Source organism: Rana temporaria, chromosome 1, assembly GCF_905171775.1.
Source record: "Rana temporaria chromosome 1, aRanTem1.1, whole genome shotgun sequence".
In the NCBI taxonomy this organism is placed as follows: Eukaryota; Metazoa; Chordata; class Amphibia; order Anura; family Ranidae; genus Rana; species Rana temporaria.
In genome coordinates, this window is record NC_053489.1 from 223,698,220 (window position 1) to 223,719,018 (window position 20,799).

Below are 20,799 nucleotides of genomic sequence, written 5' to 3' on the forward strand. Positions count from 1 at the left end.
CTTTGTTACCAGTAGCGTAGGTAGAGGCTTTCAGTTTGGTGTAAGCTTTTTCATGGGATTCTAGTAGGAGAGCGCGCAATTCCTGGCGTAATTTAAAGATTTTGGTTTGAAGGATGGGAGAGGGGTGGGATTTGTTTTGTGTTTCAGTGGTATCTATATCTGCAGAAAGTTGGTCAATTTTTCGTGACCTGTGTTTTTTGGCTCTGGCACCTAGTTGTATAAGAATACCTCTGGCGACGGCTTTGTGGGCGTTCCACACAACCACCGGGTCGGGCAACGACTGGGAATTCAAGGAAAAATAATCTATCAGTTGCTGTTGGATGGAGCTTTCAGAGGCATTATTGTTGAGGAGAGAATTATTAACCCTCCAAAGAAAGGATTTAGGAATTTGTGAATGGGCATCAATAGTGATGCTGATAGGAGCGTGGTCCGACCAGGTGGCTGTGTGTATCGCTGATGCCGAGATTCTCTGCAGTAAGACTTTGTCAGACAGGAATAGGTCAATTCGTGAGTATGTGTTGTGACGCGGCGATAAGAAAGTATAATCTCGTTCGCTCGCGTGACAGCACCTCCACACATCAAAGAGGTCATTGGAGAAAAGAAACTTAGCTAACGGAGATACGCGTCTCTTGGCTCCGGTTGTGGAGTCTAGTTCGTAATCCGGGACCATGTTAAAGTCACCACACACAAGTAGGTGGCCCTGTTGGACACTTTTGACGGTTTTTAGGAGCGCTTTAAAAAAGGACATTTGTCGTTGGTTTGGGGCATACAGCGATACCAAGGTATATTGGACATTGTTCAGCTTGCAAATCAAAATAATGTATCTGCTTTCAGGGTCTAACGTGCAGCTCTGTAGTTCGAAGGTTACAGTATCTCGAATAGCTATTAGGACGCCTCTCTGTTTCTTCTTGAAAGAGGTGGAGAAGACATGGGGGAAGAGTCTGTGTTTGCATGCAGGGGAAAGATCCTGGGCAAAGTGAGTCTCCTGTACACAGAGAACGTCACAGTTATGTGACACGGCAGATTTCCACATGGATGAACGCTTGGCGGGGTGGTTCAGTCCTTTCGCATTTAGGGAAAGGATCGAGATGGACATGTTGGTAGGTGGAAGTGTAACAGGTGCAGTTCAGTAACTCACGGTTGGTAGTAGCAGTACTGTGGGATGCTTCTGAAGAAGTTTTGCGCTTCAAATCGTGCAGTAGTCTCTGGTGGGTCAGTCCGTACTATTCAGGCACTAGTATCTCAGAGTGGTCAGAATGCTCTGCTTGTCACGTGAGGTCCTGTCGCAGGATCCGTAGTGGTGCAGAAGGACCGATCAGCAAAAAGCAGTCAAATAAAGAAAACAGACAGAAAAAGAAAAATGATAAGAAAACGTGAGCGAGTCAGTAACATCAACAGTTCAGCACAGTAAAACTTCAAAAGTGTGCTGATTTAACTAGGGGGAAAGTTCAGGCTCTGTAGAGAAACGAGCAATCGGCCGGACCGGACCTAAAGTGTTACCTTGTTGTAAATTCGGACAGGCATATGCTAGTTAGTGTGCCTTGTGGGCACCTCGTTGGGAGCCCGCGTTAAAAGGATTAGCCTTTCCAGCAGGAGCGTGGTTGGTTTGCTGGGTTTCTGGGACAATGCCCCAGGAATGGAGGAGCTTCATCCCTCCTTCAATTGTGGAGATGGAGTGAGGGATGCCGTTATGAGTGACAAGAATAGTGGCTGGATGGCGCCATTTATAAGTGATGTTGTGATTGGCAAGGGCTTTGGTCACTGTTTTCAGCTGTCTCCTCAGTTGTAGGGTATGCTGGGACAGGTCAGCAAACAGTTGGATTCCTGTGTATGGCGCAGGGAGATTATTGAGTTCCCGAGCCCTGTAGAGGATACGCTCCTTTGCTTGAAAGAAATGGGCGCGGAGAAGCACGTCTCTGGGGACTGTGTCTTCCAGGTGGCGCGGTTTGGGCACCCTGTGGATGCGGTCAATGGTTAGCTCTATGGCGGTCAGTTCTGGCAGCAGGGTGGAGAACATGGTGCTGGCGTACTTGTGGAGGTCTGTTGGGGGGACCGATTCTGGTACCCCGCGAATTTTAATATTATTGCGGCGTGAACGGTCCTCAAGGTCCGCCAGCTTAGACTTAATCCAGGCCGTGTCCTCCTTCTGTGACATACTCATCCACCAGGCTATTCACAGTATCAGTACATTCCTCCATCTTGTCTTCAATGTAATGTACCCTATCTCCCAAGTGCCTCACATCATCTGTGAATTTGTGGATCAGGGATGAAAAATTAGACATGAGGGAGGACTGTAGGGTCATCAGCATGTCTTTCATCGTAGTGTCTAGAACAGGCTGCCCTGAGGTGGGGAATGCAGCAATGGAGGACTGTAGGGAGGAGATGGCATGAGCGTTGTGCAAGGCTGTACTCACTGCGGTCCCGGCCAGTGTGTCTGTATCTAGGCGCATCCGTGCCTTTGCAGGGCTCTGTGTCACCGGAGACAGTAGAGGAGATTGGGTGAGGAGGGGGGAGGACATTCCTCCCTCTGCGTCTTGTGGATCGCTGCTTGGGAGGTCTGTGTAGGCGGCGGAGCACCGCGTGTTAGCTCCGGCGGCGCCATCTTGCTTACCCCCCCGTCTCTCGGGCATGAACGATAGTGCCGTGAGCTTTTGGAGGTTCCTCTCCTCCTTCCTCTTGCGGGACATCGCTCCTGCAGTGTCTGCACAGCTGTCGGTAGCAGCGCGGGTCCTCGGGGTGGCAGGAAACCTGTCCGTTAGCTGTGAATGTCCGGCCGGTTACAGGGAGCTCTAGGCTGAAGCTGCCATTTCTCTCGCGCGCAAGCCACGCCCCCCCACCTGTTACAATTTTGAAGGCTCTGGAGCACAGGACAACGAACAATGGAAATGCCCACAAAATTACCCCATTTTGTAAAGCTAACACCTCAACGTATAATCTATGAGGCATAATGAGTCTTTTGAACAGCATATTTTTTGCAGAAGATTTTGGAAAATGTGTGCTGATAAGCCTGCACTGATGGGCGCTGATGAGGTGGCACTGATAGGCGCTGATGACCCTGCACAGATGTGTGCAAAGCCTGCAATACCGGGTCTGTACCGCGAAGCAGGAGATTCAGTTTCCTGTTCCTGGTCGGACAAAAATGAAGTACGCACTGAGTGTGCACTTCCTGTCAGTCCGGCCAGGAACAGGAAACTGAATCTCCTGTACCGCGCGGTACCTGGACGGAGTCTGGACTGACAGGAGGAAGGAAGAGGAGCTTGGCCATGCTAGAGAGAAGGGGAAGTGACGACTTGAGGCAGCAGTGCCGCAGGCTCTCTATAGAGCGCGCAGGCAAGGGCGGCAAGCAAGGACACTGCTTGGGGCCCCAGGCCAGCTCGGGGCCCCAAGAAATTGCCTGGTTTGTCTGCCTTGTAGCGACAGGCCTGCCCATCACTGCTGATCGTGTTTTAAGTTTTCCAACACCAAGACAAACACTGCTTTGCGATCATCCTCAGAGGCCCCTGCAACTGAACTTTATTAAAACATTCATCTGGATATGTCCTTATTAATAACTGTACATTATACTGTAATCCCAGGTATACGTGCACAATTCCACCAGGGCCCTCGTTGGACCCTTTCCTGATTATACCTGTTTGTACATTGGATGTTTGTATTATTATTAATCGTTTAGCTTGTATTATTTTTTTTACTGGTGTCCACCTACAGTATCTAATTTTTGGAAATATTTTATTATTCAGTATCTTTTCATGTGAAAACACTGAAGAAATTACAAGTAGTGAGTGTGCAGCTTGTATAACAGTGTACATTTGCTGTTCCCTCAAAATAACTCACACAGTCTGTGTGATGTCTAAATGTCTAAACCGCTGGCAACAAAAGTGAGTACACTCCTAAGTGAAAATGTCCAAATTGGTCCCAAAGTGTCAAGCGATGAGAAGTGCTCCACACACACTGAGGCCCAGATTCACGTAGATCGGCGCATCTTTATGCCGGCGTAGCGCATCTCAAATGCATTACGCTGATGTAAGTTAGAGAGGCAAGCACCGTATTCCGTATTCCCAATTTTGCGCCGGCATAACGTAAATTCGTTGGCGTAAGCCGGCGTAATTCAAAGTAGGAAGGAAGTGGGCGTGATCCATTTAAATGAAGCGTGACCCCATGCAAATGAAGGGCCGAACGAACGACGCATGCGTTGTGACATGATCATATGTCCCGCGCCCCTCTGCGCATGCTCACAACTACGCCCGGCGTAAACCCTGAGATACCAGATACGCCCAGACATGCGCCCATCGAGTGAAAAAGTACACCCGTTTGGTTTCTTGAGGTGTAAGTACTTTTGCTGTGTCTTACTTTGTGCCATGTCTGCTCCTCCCAGTGATAAGAGGAAGAAAAACTTCTCCCCAGAGGAGAGGGCGATTATTATATCGGCCATGGAGAGGTATGATGCTCGCCTCCATGGGGCAGAAAGTAAAGGCACGAGTAAGGCTAAGGCCCCATACACACGACCAAACATGTATGCTGAAACTGGTCCGCGGACCAGTTTCAGCATACATGTTCGGTCGTGTGTAGGCGCGAGCGGGCAGAATTCCAGCAAACATTTGCCCGCCGGGCCTTTTCCCAGCGGGCAAATATTCCTGGACTTGTTTTAAAACCATCCGCTGGAATCCTGCCCACTCGGACATGTATGGTCATCTGTACAGACCTACCGTACATGTCCGAGCGCCCGCCACCCCTCGAATGCGTCGAATGACTTCATTTAAAAGGCAGGCCCGCCCACGTCATCGCCGCGTCATCGTCGCCGCGACGGCGCGGACACCCCCCGCGTATTGTTTACGCGCGGACTTCTGTACGATGGTTAGTACAGCCATCGTACAGAAGTCCCCGGGCAGACATGTACGGTGAAAACGGTCCGACGGACCGGTTTCATCGTACATGTTTGCCCGTGTGTACCCGGCCTAAGAGGGATGAGATCCTGATGAGGATCACCACCCAGGTCAATGCCCTTGGGAATGAGGTAAGGAGGTCCAAGGACATTTTGAAAAAGATGAATGACCTGCGTATGAAGGTCAAAGAGAAGCTGGCAAGATGAGGAGGCATGCCAGTGCCACTGTAGGTGGACCAGCCTCTGCTCCTAGGCTGACTCCTGAGGAGCAGGTGGTTGCCCGGTGCCTTCAGAGGGAGCAAGTGGAGGGAGTGGAGGGCTATGACTCAGTTGAACTGGCCTTGAGGACAGGCAAGTGTGTTTTTTCTCCTATCTGGTGTGTAGCATGTGAGGGGGTGGAAGGGAACATGTGACAAGTGTGTGGGTCCACCAACATGTGAATGTTTTGTGTCATCCACAGATGTCCAGGAGGGAGCTGGGCCATCATCTGTCTCTGGCCATCCCACACAATCATCCCCTGAACATCATGAGCCTGACCCCCTGGGAAGCCAAGAGACATTGGTGGAGGGGAGTGGTGCCCAGACCTCAAATGAAGAGGTGGTTGAGGAGGATGTTGTCCCTATGGGTGAGGAGGTGTGCCTCTATTTGGAGGAATCCTCCCTATCGGCTGAGCCGTCGCGCACTTCATGCCCCATCTCGTCCAGCCCCTCAGGATCCATCCCCATCACATCCACTCACTCAAGGGCCTCCCCATATGCAAGGCCTCAAGCCTCTCCTGGCCTACCAGGAAGACCAGGGGGGTTCCTGACTTCCTTCCTGAAAATTTAACAAGGGCACAGGACTCCCAGACCCGCCATATGGGTGAGATGGCCGTGGAGATGCGTTGTGTGGCAGACAGCCTGGCCTTCATAAATGACGCTCTTCTGGATCTCACTGGCAACAGTGCAGCGGTGATCACCTGCCTGGGGGAGCTGCACGCCACAACGGCTACCCTTGTGGCAGAAGTCCCTGACAGAGGCCGTACAGGGCAATACAGCTGCCATTGAGGCTGGTGCAGGCAGAGACCAATTCCATCCTCACCCACATTGCCGTGGCTTTAGAGGGCAGGCTGCCAGCCAGGGAGAGACCAGGGGATGCTCCTCCACCTGATGACCCAACCCCCCACCTGAGGCTTCTACCAGGCAATTACGGAGCCGTGGCAGCAGGCTTGGCCCACGACAGGGCAACTGATTTTTTTGTTTTGCCTTATCTTTGCTCTGGTGTTGAGTGTTTTTTTTTTATTTTTCCTCAGGTCATGAGTTTTTTTTTTTGCTAAATTACTGCACAGTGTGACTGGTGTGTGAATGTGGGGGTGAAACTCCTGCCAGCAAAGGGGTGTCACCCTTGGTCATTGGGGAGAAGCTATCCCCACGACTGTGTGAATGTGGTATGAATGGACAGCGACATAATTGGGGCCTTGGCGTGGCGTTGCTGCTCCCAAGTCCTGCATGGTGGACTTGGGCTAATCCAATGTGATGTGGATGTGGTGTGTGTGAGCTAGGGACCACAGTGGTGTGCATGCATGCATTGTCTTTGTGCCATGATGAATGTGTGTGTTTAACGTGCAAAGATACGTTCCACGAGGCGTCTCCTGACTGCTGTTCCCTCAGCATACGGGGTAGCCTCGGGCAGGGGGGAAATGTCTGGTTCAAGGGTCAGGTCATCACGTATGTCAATCTCCAGGCCCTTTCTCTCGGCAAAGTTGTGCAGCATGCAACATGCGCCGATGTTCTGGCACACAAAGTTTGGGGAATACAACAGGGTCCCCCCGGACTTATCCAGGCATTGGAAACGGGACTTCAGGATGCCAAATGTGCGTTCCACCACTGCACGGGTACATATGTGTGCTTCATTGTAGTTTCTCTCTCCTCTGGTTTGGGGATCCCGGAATGGAGTCATGAGATGGGGTCCAAGTGCATATGCAGAGTCACCTGGAAGGGAAAAGACAGGATGTTAGTCGTGCATGTGCCCCTCGTGATGTCTGCATCATGGGGTCGGACAGTCATGCCTGACTCCCATGTCACTCACCAACCAGCCAGCTGTCCCCATACATGTTTTATGAATTCTGTTGGGATGGTGCTTTGACGGTATATGTAGCTGTCGTGGCTGGCCCCTGGGTGTTTGGCGCGGACGTGCCATATGAGGCCTTGGCCATCGACTATCACCTGTACGTTGATGAAATGCCAGTGCTTACGATTGCGGTATATGTGCTCTGTGGCATGGGGGGGGGCGTAGTGCCACATTTGTGCAATCAATGGCCCCCACGGTGCGTGGGAATCCTGCAATACTGAAGAAATCCTGCATTGCCTTTTGGCGCAGGTGCTCCTGGGTGGGTCTGATGATGTGGTTGGACATGCGTCTGAGGATTGCAGGGACAACCTGGTGCACACATCTGCTCATGCTGGTTTGGACATCCCAGCCACTACTCCACTTGTACGCTGGAATGATCCACTGGCGAGGATATGCAGTGTTGCCAGTACCTTGACCAATGGCTGCACTGCATGTGAGCGGTGTGTCTGGCTGGTGATTTTATCATGCAGGGTTGTGGCTAATTCCAGAATGGCATCAGTGTTGAATCTGAAGATACACCTCCGAATTCCTCATGCCAAAGACGTTCATGCGCATTTGGTATATCCTCTCCCGTGCCCTCCTCCTTCTACGCGCCTCTGCACACACTAGTAGTGCTATGACCATGCCTGCCCCTGGCATGTTGGCATATGGATGTGTTGTCCTGCAAGTGTGGTTGCTCAGCTCGTCCATAACGGTGCTGCTGTAGTTGCTCTCCAGCTGACTTGCGCATGTCTGGAGCAAAGTTACCCCTGCTTTATGAGGGGTAACTTTAGGCCGGACGAATGTCTTACGCCCACCGCGCGTAGCCTGCGTCGGACGCACGTACGTTCGGGAATCGGCGTATCTCCCTCATTTACATATTTGAATAGGAAATAAATGGGAGCGCAAGATGCGCCCAGTGTAAATATGCGCCCACGCTATGCCGGCATAGAAAAGTTACGTCAGTCGGAACAAGCCTATTTTCAGGCGTATCTGGTTCTGTGGGTACGGCGCATAGATACGCTGGCGTATATATACACTTACACCGCGCATCTCGAGAGAATCTGGGCCTGAGTGTCTTCTATGTGTCTTCTATGCGCTGGTACAACTCGGTCATATGTGAGTGAATAGCTAGCTATACATGTGACAGATGAATAGTCCTTGGTACAGCATTGCGCAATGATCCTTGTATTTTTCTTTCTTTGCATGCGATTTCAACCCTGGGCATATATCCACCTTACTGGGAAGCCTTAAGGAGATTTATCAGCTGAAGTTAATTTCTGCTGGATGGACTAATTATACTAAGCAATGCAGGTCTGATGTCTGGACTTTTTTACTAGCTAGTGAGGTCTTTTTTCTCCCTTCTTCCTTATTTCAAAAGGGATTAATTTCAGCACTATTGCACTTTGGGGAACAATATAGTTTGTTAGTGTTTGTTATATGCACATTGCACTTTTTGAACCACTATTTCACCTTCATCTATAGGTTGTTGATTGCACATCTATTACTTTATTTATACAATTGTATTCATTATTATTGTGCTATAGTAAGGGGTTGGTTTTTAGTGCATCAATATTTACATTATTTATTAATATTTTATGTGGTCACCATTATTTTCCAAAACTGCCTTAACCCTATTAGGCATGGAGTTCACCAAAGCTTCACAGGTTGCCACTATAGTCCTCTTACCCTCCTTCATGGAGACATCAAAGAGCTGGTGGATATTAGAGACCTTGCGCTTCTCCACCTTCCATTTGAGGATGCCCCACAGATGCTCAATAGGGTTTAAGTGTGGAGACATGCTTGGCCAGTCCATCACCTTTACCCTCAGCTTGTTTAGCAAGGCAGTGGTCGTCTTGGAGGTGTGTTTGGGGGTCGTTATGTTGGAATACTGCAACCCAGTCTCCAAAGAGAAGGGACCATGCACTGCTTCAGTATGTCACAGTACATGTTGACATTCATGGTTCCCTCAATGAACTATAGTTCCCCAGTGCCAGCAGCAATCATGCAGCCCCAGACTATGACACTTCCAACACCGTGCTTGACTGCAGGCAAGACATACTTGTCTTTGTACTCACCTGGTTTCCGCCACACACGATTGACACCATCTGAACCAAATACATTTATCTTGGTCTCATCAGACCACAGGACATGGTTCCAGTAATCCATGTCCTTAGTCTGATTGTCTTCAGCAAACTGTTTGTGGGCTTTCTTGTGCATCATCTTTAGATGACAACCATGCAGACCAATTTCCATATATGACGTCCTGGGCTTCCATCACAATGTGTCCGTCACAATAAAAATCGCAGATCGCCGCCATTATTAGTAAAAAAAAAAAAAATGCCATAAATCTATCATTTATTTTTTAGATGCTATAACTTTTGTGCAAACCAATCAATAAATGCTTATTGCAATTTTTTTTACCAAAAACTGAGCAACAAATATTTCTTTTTTAATTTGTGATATTTATTAAATCAAAAAGTAAAAAATATTGTGTTTTTTTCAAAATTGTCGCTCTTCTTTTGTTTATAGCGCAAAAAATAAAAACCGCAGAGGTGATCAAATACCACCAAACGAAAGCTCTATTTGTGGGGAAAAAAACATAAAGATTTAATTTGGGTACAGTGCTGCATGAGCGCGCAATTGTCATTGAAAGTGCAACAGCGACTAAAAATTGGTCTGGGCAGGAAGGGGGTGAAAATGCCCTGTATTGAAGCGGTTAACACACCTGCTCCCCATTCACACCTGAGACCTTGCAACACTAATGAGTCACATCACACTGGGGAGAAAAAAATGGCTAATTGGGCCCAATTTGGACATTTTAACTTTTGTTGCCAGTAGTTTAGACATTAATGGGTGTGTGTTATTGAGCTATTTTGAGGGGACAGCAAATTTACACTGTTATACAAGTTGTACGCTCACTACTTTACATTGGAATACATTAAGATAAGAAAAAAAGTCTGCCTTTAGAATTACTTTAATTACTTTAAGGCATACAAAAATAGCATTCAAAGTGCTACTCAAATGTAGGACTCTGTTCATGTACCAGTAACACTGGCCACTGATATCAATGGAAGAAAGAATATTCATGTCACACTTACCCCTAATGTAGGTGGTCAGGCACTATAGCTAGTTTCTGTAGGCAATAAGGGAAGCGGGCCTACCGGTTCTCGGTTACCCCAGGACTTAAACACAATGCTATATTGCCTGGCTTCCACACCAGAGTAGGAGCAAACTTATTACAACAAACTGGTTACTGCGGTTGACAGATAGGCAGACTGGTTTAATGACAGTCCCCAAGTATCAAACCCAAAAGCAAACATTGTATTGCAACTTACCAATTTGTAGATGTGATGGCTGCATTTGGTTTCCTTTTTTTTTTTTATTTCACTTGGTGACCCAGCCATCAAGTCTGTTGGGTTTCAAAAGAACAAGTTCTTATGCTGGCCATACACGCACAGATAGAGTTGCCACCTCATCCCTTTAAAAAGGAACACATATGAATTACACAGGTTCTGAGGTTAATTTAATGCAGGAAAGGCACCAAATGAGTCTAATTACCTCCTTAATTAGCCACAGAACCTGTGTAATTAATATGTGTTCCTTTTTAAAGGGATGAGGTGGCAACCCTACGCACAGAATTTTGGCCGAAACTGGTCGTTTTCGGAAGGATTGTTCGACAAGCGTGCCGTTAATGGACCAAATTTTACTAATGATTTTGACTATGGGCCCAGCTGGATCCATGGATCCAAAGCAAAAACATTTACAGTTTCAACTAAAGTGTATATATACATGTTGTAATTGAAATGATAAGAATATTTTGTCTTGTATAATTTATGTATGTTTTTATTGTTATCCAACGGTCACTACGATCATGGAAACAAGTTTATTCTGTCAGTTAGTGGCCAATTCGCTTTTTGACTGCCTAACAATTGTTTAGTCTTCAAACAGCCACAATTCTGTGCGTATATGACCAGCATTAACATCAATGCATATTGCTTTTGAGCGTTTCTGCAGTGCTTTTTGCTTTGCTTTCCGCAGGGTTTTTTTACGGCAATTTTACCCTGACTTTTGCCTCAATTTGTATTTTTCTTTTTTGGGGAAAAAAATTTTGTTGGGCAGATTTAGAATCGCAAAATGCAAATCATGTCAAAGTGGTGGCAAAAACGCTCTACATGCTTTTCTGCAGCTTCTCCATTGAAGTATTTTAAACCAAAAAAGCAAAAAACACAGTTTTGCTTTTCAAAAAGTCCCTGACCCTTTCCAAAAATGCAAAGGCACAAAAATGCATTGATGTGGTCATGTTAAAAAAAATGCCTGAAGGAATGCATGGGTGTGAATGGAGCCTAATGCAGTTGTAGCAATTACAGGGATGAGCCAAACCATTTACCGCTGACAGGGGCACCTACAATGATCAGCTTTTATTTATTTATGTAAAAACTTTATGTCAAAAGCAAAAAAAAAAAAAAAAACTCTTTGCTATAACTGCTTATAAAGTGTTTGCTCGAGTTTGGCGTCAATTTGGATGATTTGGCAAATTTAAATGTGTTGGTACGCTTAAGGGCTCTTTCACACGGGCAGCCCGTTCAGGTCCGCCTGCCAGTTTTTTAGGCGGACCTGAACGGGCGCTCTGTGCTCCTCTATGGAGCCACGGATGTCAGCGGTGACATGACCGCTGACATCCGACCCGCTCCGATCCGCCAAAGTGTGACGGAGGAAAAACCTACTTTTCCATCCGTCTGGCGGATCGGGTGAACACGGACAGACGGTCCGTGTTCATCCGATCCCCCCCATAGGGGAGAGCGAAGAAAAGACAGGGCGGTCCCTGCACAGTGTGCGGGGACCGCCCTGTCATCCGCAGGCTCAGCAGGGATCAACGGAGCGATCCCTTACTGATCCGCCCCATGTGAAAGGGGCCTAACACTCCCCTCCCAACCACTGCTGTGCAAAGGTATCTCTGTTGCTGCTTGATTCAGAGTGGAGGCTCTCTAATAATGGAGGTGTTACTACCTAGATCACCAGGTGAAAAAAGCCTAAAAAAAAAGAAAACAAATAATTGGTAAGCCGCAATATATACCATTTTTGGCTTGGGGTTTAATACTACTTTGAGCCCAGGTTCACACTGAGCTGCGGGAATAAAGCCGGGCGAGTTCAGCTGAACTCAAACAATTTCACTCCCTCATGTGAGTCCCGATTTCGGCGGCAATTTCACAGACATCAGTGCGGGTTTCTGCACAGATGCCAATGGTACTCGCACCCTGAAATCGCAAAAAGATGCACAGAAACTACTTTTTGAAATTAGTGCTTCGCCGCAAATGCAGCATCGCACCGATGATGGTGCCATTGTCGGCAATTGCTGCTGATTTGACATGTCAAAATGCACAAATGTGAACCAGGTTTAAGGCTGGGTTCACACTATTGCGAATTGGATACGGATTTCTGTGCATTCAATTTGCATGTCAGGAGGTTGTGACCGGCTCACTATGGAGCCGGTTCACACATCTCCACAGTGGTTCAGGAGCCCTGTGCATTTTTTGGTTCGTTTTCAGGTCCGATTTCAGCCCAAAATTTGGTCTGAAATCGGACCTGAAACAGCGAATAGAGACGTACCGGACTCCTGCTGTGAGCCGCTGCGTTCTCAAGTGTGAACCCAGCCTAAATGTTAGCTTAAAGGTTTAGAAAAAAAAGATAGCAGCTCACCTTGTGTATTCCCATGTAAATTCTGGATTTGATAAAGATTTTGTAATTAATTACTGAATCCTGAGTCTGGTAAATCTAAATTGGGCTATTTTTTATTAAATTCCCATGATAATATTGCTTCTGTTTCTGTTAATTATTTTGTAGCAATGAATAGCATACAAATAAAAAATGTTTTTCTTGTATTTACAGATGATTAGTCTTTTAGCTTGAGAATCTTAAAAAAAAAAAAAAAATATGCATTTTAACTTTTTAACTGTTATCATTAAACATAAGAAAAGAACAAGATAAAATGAGGAAAATTCAAACTATATACATATGTCTGTAATTGTTGTGAACTGTAAACATTACTGATGCATTAATGTTTAATTTTGTTTTTAATACAGAAATAAAAGACAGATTACCTTTTATTAAGAACAGAAGAAAATGTCAACCTTAATGGGCCAAAACTGCGACTGTGGAGTTAATTTAACAAATCCACTCAATTAAGAAAACTGTGAAGTCTCTACTAGGCGAAGATTTTATAACTTAATAAAGAGGATTTCTAGCCTTGTGTAGAATGTTTGCACTGCATAGGAATAAGCAGCTTGAAAGTAAACAGAAACCTATTCTAATTAGACTAATTCACGAATAAATTACCATATTCAATGACCTTATTTTTACTGCTCATTAACAGGCCCATGATAGGATGATAATTATGGGATTTTAAGTGGCTAATGGCAGCTGGGGCGTCAAAAGCAGTTTTTACAAATCTGTTTATGGCATGGAAGGTGACAGAAGGATGAAAATGCTCAATGCTGGAATCGCACTTTGGGGAAAAAATAGACTGTAATTGCTCACTATTTATTGCAGAGAAGGAAAGGCCATACTTCCTGCTTTAAAATCAGAAGAAAAAAATAATTAAATTGCTATTCTATCCATGTGGTCATTAAATGGTATATAAATGTATTTATTTTATTAAAGGTACAGTATGTAGAGCAGATTAGTTTTCTCTAGTACAAGACTGGTAGTAATATTTCTTGGGTCAGTACATTTGTCACCAAAAACAATTGGAAACAAAAAGCATCTCCTTGGCTTTCGATATAACTCATGCACCTAACATCCCCTTGATGTGTTAGCTTGACCAATAACATTTAGCAAAACATTTAACCCCTTTGCTGCCAGAGACATTTTTGTATTTTTTTTGCACATTTGTTAAAATGCACATTTTAAGCCTGAAGATTAGTTAAAAACCCCTAAACATTATTTACTTTCTGAAAGCAGGGATTAAAATAGTTGTAGTTGCAAATTGTCTGTTGCAGTGCTTTATTAAAACATAGTTTTAAAAGGAAATACAAAAAGTTAATTTTAGTGCACACAAACAGTGACAGATAGTGCTAAACTTTTTTTTTGGCGGGGGCAAACAAACCCTCCCCAGTCCCCCCGCCCTCACCCCTCCATGATCTCCCCACACTCAGCCCCTCTGCAACTTCCTCAGCTACTCCTCCCAGCCAACCCGATCTACCTGATTGGCCAGGAGGAGAAGACGGAAGACAATAGCAAATATTGATTCGTTAGTGTCACAAGAAGGTGGGTTCAGGACACAGTGCTCTGCACCCTGAGCCCAACCTTTTTCAAGCCAATTAGAACTTACGGCTCTAATCCTGTGGTTTGAAAAAAAAATGATGAGTCCGACGCCCCCACATGCAAATCAGGGGAGCGACGCCCCCTGCGCCTCTTATGGACTGGCCACCACTGCACACAAATGTGATATATTAACCAGTTGCCGACCAGCCGCCGCAGTTTTACGTCGGCAGGTCGGGTCGGCTGCGCAAAATCACGTAATATTACGTGATTTTGCATTTCAGCCATTAGGGCCTTGCGCGCGCCCCCTGCTCGCCCTTTGTGCCGACGCGCGTGCCCGGCAGGCGCGATCATCGCCGGGCACCTGTGATCGCTCGTTAAAGAGCGAGAACCGGGAGCTGTGTGTGTAAACACACTGCTCCCGGTCCTGTCAGGGGGAGAAATGACTAATCGCATGTTCATACAATGTATGAACAGCGATCTGTCATTTCCCCAAGTCAGTTCCACCCCCCCTTCAGTTAAAACACACCTAGGGAACATAATTAACCCCTTCCCTGCCAGTGACATTTTTACAGTAATCAATGCATTTTTATAGCACTGATCGCTATAAAAATGCAATAGGTCCCAAAAATGTGTCAAAAGTGTCCGAAGTGTCCGCCATAAGGTTGCAGTACTGATAAAAATCGCAGATCACCGCCATTACTAGTAAAAAAAATATTAATAAAAATGCCATAAAACTATCCCATATTTTGTAGACGCTATAACTTTTGCGCAAACCAATCAATAAACGCCTATTGCGATTTTTATTTATGAAAATATGTAGAAGAATACGTATCGGCCTAAACTGAGGAAAATTATTTTTTTTTTATATATATTTTTGGGGGATATTCATTATAGCAAAAAGTTAAAAATATATTTTTTTTTTCAAAATTTCGCTCTATTTTTGTTTATAGTGCAAAAAAAAAAAAACGCAGAGGTGATCAAATACACCAAAAAAAAGCTCTATTTGTAGGAAAAAAGGACGCCAATTTTGTTTGGGAGCCATGTGACGACCGCGCAATTGTCAGTTAAATCGATGCAGTGCCGAATCGCAAAAAGTGGTCCAGTCATTGACCAGCAAAATGGTCCGGGGCTGAAGTGGTTAACAAAATTTTGGGTAAAATATAAAAGATAAGGTTGTATTGAGTAGAGAGATTCCAAACATGGTATGCTTTCAAACTGCATTAGGTCATAAAACAGGGAGAAACTACGGCAGCTAGGAGTGTGTGTAAATGAAGCAGCTGCCCCTGACATAAGCCTTAGGCTGGATTCACACCTATGCAGTTTTAGGCCCCGTACACATGGGCGGATAATCCGCCCGTGTGTACACACCATCAGACAGAAATCCGTGCGTAAACAATACGCGGGGCGTGGCCGCGCCGTCGCTGCGACGATGACGCGGCGACGTGGGTGGCCCTGGAAGTTCAAAGCTTCCACGCATGCGTCGAATCAGTACGACGCATGCGAGGGATGGCGGACGGTCGGACGTGTCCGGTGAGTCTGTACAGACGACCGAACACGTCCGACGGACAGGTTTCCAGCGGATAGATTTCTTAGCATGCTAAGAAATTTTTATCCGCTTCAAAACCGGTCGGCTGGACAAATGTCCGCCGAAAAATGTCCGCTAGGCCGTACACACGACCGGATTTGTCTGCTGGAACTGATCCGCGGATAAATCCCAGCGGACAGATCCGGTCGTGTGTACAAGGCCTAAGGCTCCATTCACACTAATGCGTTTTTTGGTGCATTTTGCAGAAAAGCAGGGACATTTTTTAACATGAGTTCCAATGGAACATGTTCACATCAATGCTTTTTTGTGCCTCTGCATTTTTGGAAAGGGTCGGGGACTTTTTTCCCGCAAAAAGCAGAGTTTTGCATGTAGTAAAATTCAATGGACCCGCATCCATACCGCGTTTTTACCGTGTTTTTTTCCACGATTTTGCCGCGATTCGCGTTTTGCATTTTTTTAACCTGTTTATAGCTGGTTGTTAAATGAAATGTAAAAAAATTCAAATTGATGGAAAAAAATAAATAAAACGCAAGTCAAAAAACACAGCAAGCACCGCAAAAAGCACTGCAAAAACGCTCAAAAGCAACATGCATAGCTGTGAATCGAGCCTCAGTGCTTTTTGCAATTTGCAGATTTTCTCTTTAGTCCATTTAACATGGTTCCCTATGGAACATGTCCTGTAGTGCAAATCTGCAAAATGTCCTGGAGTTCAGGCTGAAGCTGTATTTTTACCTCTTTACATAGTGGCTGGGTTCCTGTGTGCAGCATTTCTACCCTTTGTCTTCGGATCTATTTTAGCTAGCATAAATGAGCTTGTTTGAACTCTATCAGACTGGGTTCACACATATGCAAATTGGAGGCGGTTTTATGCACATCAAATTCGCATGGCAGGAGAGTGTGTCTGGCTCTCAATGGAGCTGGTTCGCACACCTCTGGGGTGGCCACAGTCTGCATTTAAAAAGTTTCCACATGCTGCGGCCACGGTTTACGACATATGGTCTAGTGCAGGGATATGCAATTAGCGGACCTCCAGCTGTTGCCAAACTACAAGTCCCATCATGCCTCTGCCTCTGGGTGTCATGCTTGATGCTGTCACAGTCTCGCTATGCCTCATGGGACTTGTAGTTTGGCAACAGCTGGAGGTCCGCTAATTGCATATCCCTGGTCTAGTGCATTCCTGTTCACTGATTCAGGTTCCAATTCAGGTAAAAATCCAGGCAAAAATTTGCACCTGAATTGTTGAACCAGAACACACCGGACCCCATGCTGTGAACTGTGGCCACAGCATGTGTGAACCGATTTGTGCTTTGGACTGCAGAGGGAAGTTCTGCAGTGCTTTGATTGGAGCTCCAAGTTTTGTATATGGGTCACAAAGAACAACATTTTTTTTAATTTTGCTGTTTACTAGTCCTTTAAAATAGCAGCTGCATTTGATTTTTTTATATTTCAGGCTAAGAACATTGTAAGCAAAAAATACCTGGTGAAATATAGTGCCCTTATCCCTTTTTTGATAGCTCACCCTAAGGGCTGGTTCACACCACAACTCCTGATCTGTTCCGGATATGTTTCTGCATGTGCGTTTGTAATGCTTTTTTATGCATTCAGGTTATTTTTTTTTTGTGTTTTTTTTAATGCGTATCCAGATGCATTCCAGATGTTTTGATTAATTTTCCTCTTTTTTATTTACTGTACTGGGTTCAGTGTGTTTTTGATGCGCTTGTGCTGCATTCTGGTGCATTTCGGTGCATTTTTGATTAATTTTACTGTTACTGTCCAGTGCACGAAAAATGCAGCATGTTCTCCTTTTTTATCTTCAACTGGAACACACTGAAACTGACAGCAATGGTGTGAACTATGTCATTGGAAACCATATAACCTACTTTCCATGCATTTTTGATGCAGAGAAAATGGACTGCATGTGCTGTGAACTGTCCCTAAAGGAAAAAAATAATGTTATTTTTTTTTCTATAGACCACCTATTTCCCACTACCCTGTAATATAGATGAGTAATAACAGTTATATTGGTAGCCCAATCTGGGTAACAACCATGGTCCCCTCTATAGATACAGTAGAAAACTGAGTGTTGCCATTATTAAAAACTTTGTTATTTGCAGGTTTACCAGGGAAAAACAAAGGCCTGAAAAAAAAAAAGCTGACATAAAAGTAAACAACTACAGTCACTTCACTTAAGGATTGGTACGCTTCAATACATTACATACAGTGGCGGCCCGTCCATAGGGGCGCCCGGGCGCCGCCCCCCATCACACAGTCAGTAAAAAAAAAAAAAAAAAAAAAATTTTTTTTTAAATCTGTCCCTTTAAGAAATTTTTTTTTCCCAAAAAAGGGCCTTATGTCCGCGCGCCGGACGCCGGGAACAGTCCTTTAGGAGTAGCGCCACGTCTGTGCAATCACGGGATTGCAGACGCGGCGCTACATTGGCACCAAAAATATGCCTTTGTGGCGCTCTCCATCGCGCCACTTGCTTCTGGCGCGATGGAGTGTATTGTTATGGCCGGGCGGGTGCATACACTGTCTGTGTGCACCCGCCCGTCTCTGTGCTCGTTCCGACGTCACTGGAAAAACCGGAAGTGACGTCGGGTCAGCTCGAGCTCACTGCGCCCGACCGAGGAACAGGTAAGCCTGCCTGTCTCACAGCAGCATTCAACCCCTCCCGGGATTTCCATTATCGTATGTCCACATTCGTATTTGGTGGCCGCCCGGCACCCCCCCCCCCTCCCCCGCGTATTCAAAGTTTTTTTTCTATCTAATACTCGGCGGCCCCCCCCCCCCCGCTTATTCATAGTCTTTTTTTGCATTTACTATTTGTCGGCCCACCCCCCGCCCCCCGCTTATTAAAACTCTTTTTTTTTTTTATTCGGCGGCCCCCCCCACCCCCCGCTTATTCAGCGGCTGGCATCCACCCTCCACCCCCCCTGCTTAATCCAATTTCTTTTTTATATATTTTTTTATATTTTTTTAAAATATTTTTTAATATTTAATATTCAGCGAAAATAATGCCAGGCAACAACCCCCCCCCCCCCCCCATCAATGTTTTTTTTTATTTAATATTAGTTAAATATATTAAGATTATTAACAGTTTATTTTTTTATATTTGATTCAATTTAGCATTAAGTATAAAAAAAGTTTTTTTTTAAATAACTGGGGGGGGGGGTGGTCTGGTGGGGTAGTGTTACCGCCCGCTGTAGTGTTACTTGTGCTGTAATGAATTTTTACATAGAAAATAAATGTTGTTAATAAATGGGTAAATGAATTATAAAAAAAAGATTTTTCCAATAACGGTTATTAAAAAAATCTTTTTTTTATAATTCATTTACCCATTTATTAACAACATTTCTTTTCTATGTAAAAATTCATTACAGCACAAATAGCGGGCGGTAACACTACCCCACCAGACCACCCCACCCCCCCCCCCCAGTTATTAAAAAAAAAACTTTTTTTATACTTAATGTGCAGGGAAAATATCGGCCGTCAACACCACCCCACCCCCCGCTTGCAAATTGTCCTGCGACTTGGGACTGGAAAGTTGCAGGATAAGTTGGACCCGATGATTTCCAATGAGAACTGTTCATATCTGTGCAACTTTGAAGTAGTCCCTGCATTACTTTTGTCCCACTTTGATGTGACTTGAGGTCCATAGACCTCCAGAATACATAGGCATTGCTTCAAATCGCTGCAAAATCGCACCAAAAAATTGTGGCAGAATCTTGCGACTTTCAGGCTAATGCAGTCTGAAAGTTGCACAATTCTACTGCAATTCTGATGTGACTTAAAGCAATGCCTGTGTATTCTGGAGGTCTATGGGACCTCAAGTTGCATCAATGTGGGACCAAAGTAATGCAGGGACTACTTTGAAGTCGCACAGATATGAACGGTTCTCATTGGAAATCATGGGGTACGACTTGTCATGCAACATTTAAGTCCCAAGTCGCAGGACAAGTAATTCCTGCAGTCTCTGGTAATCTTGTGCAGTATGTCCGCAGTCTCTGGTAATCTTGTGTAGTATGTCCGCAGTCTCTGGTAATCTCCTGCAGTATGTCCGCAGTCTCTGGTAATCTTGTGCAGTATGTCTGCAGTCTCTGGTAATCTTGTGCTGTATGTCCGCAGTCTCTGGTAATCTTGTGCAGTATGTCCGCAGTCTCTGGTAATCTCCTGCAGTATGTCCGCAGTCTCTGGTAATCTCCTGCTGTATGTCCGCAGTCTCTGGTAATCTTTTGCAGTATGTCCGCAGTCTCTGGTAATCTCCTGCAGTATGTCCGCAGTCTCTGGTAATCTCCTGCAGTATGTCCGCAGTCTCTGGTAATCTCCTGCTGTATGTCCGCAGTCTCTGGTAATCTTTTGCAGTATGTCCGCAGTCTCTGGTAATCTCCTGCAGTATGTCCGCAGTCTCTGGTAATCTCCTGCAGTATGTCCGCAGTCTCTGGTAATCTTCTGCAGTATGTCCGCAGTCTCTGGTACTCTTGTGCAGTATGTCCGCAGTCTCTGGTAATCTTGTGCAGTATGTCCGCAGTCTCTGGTAATCTTGTGCAGTATGTCCGCAGTCTCTGGTAATCCTGTGCAGTATGTCCGCAGTCTCTGGTAATCCTGTGCAGTATGTCCGCAGTCTCTGGTAATCTTGTGCAGTATGTCCGCAGTCTAATCTCCTGCCCATTTCGAGTCCTTCATTACTAACAGTGTCATATTTTAGTTTGTTTGCACCGATCTGTAAGGCTGCGCTATATACCATGATTTGTGATGCTGGGGCTATATACTCTGTGCTGTGACGCTGAGCTGTATACTCCTGACATTGAGTGGAAGCAAGTGGAATACAGGGGACGGAGTGGTGGATTCTATAAGGGGTGTGGCTTATGAGAAATGGGAGGGACCAAATGTGGAAGGGCGGGGTATTGCGCCCCCCCATCATAAAACTTCACCAGCCGCCACTGATTACATATATGGTTTGGTTTTTAGACAAGCTTTAAATATAACACCAAAATCGTTTAAACTTAAAGTGAGATTTCAGTAA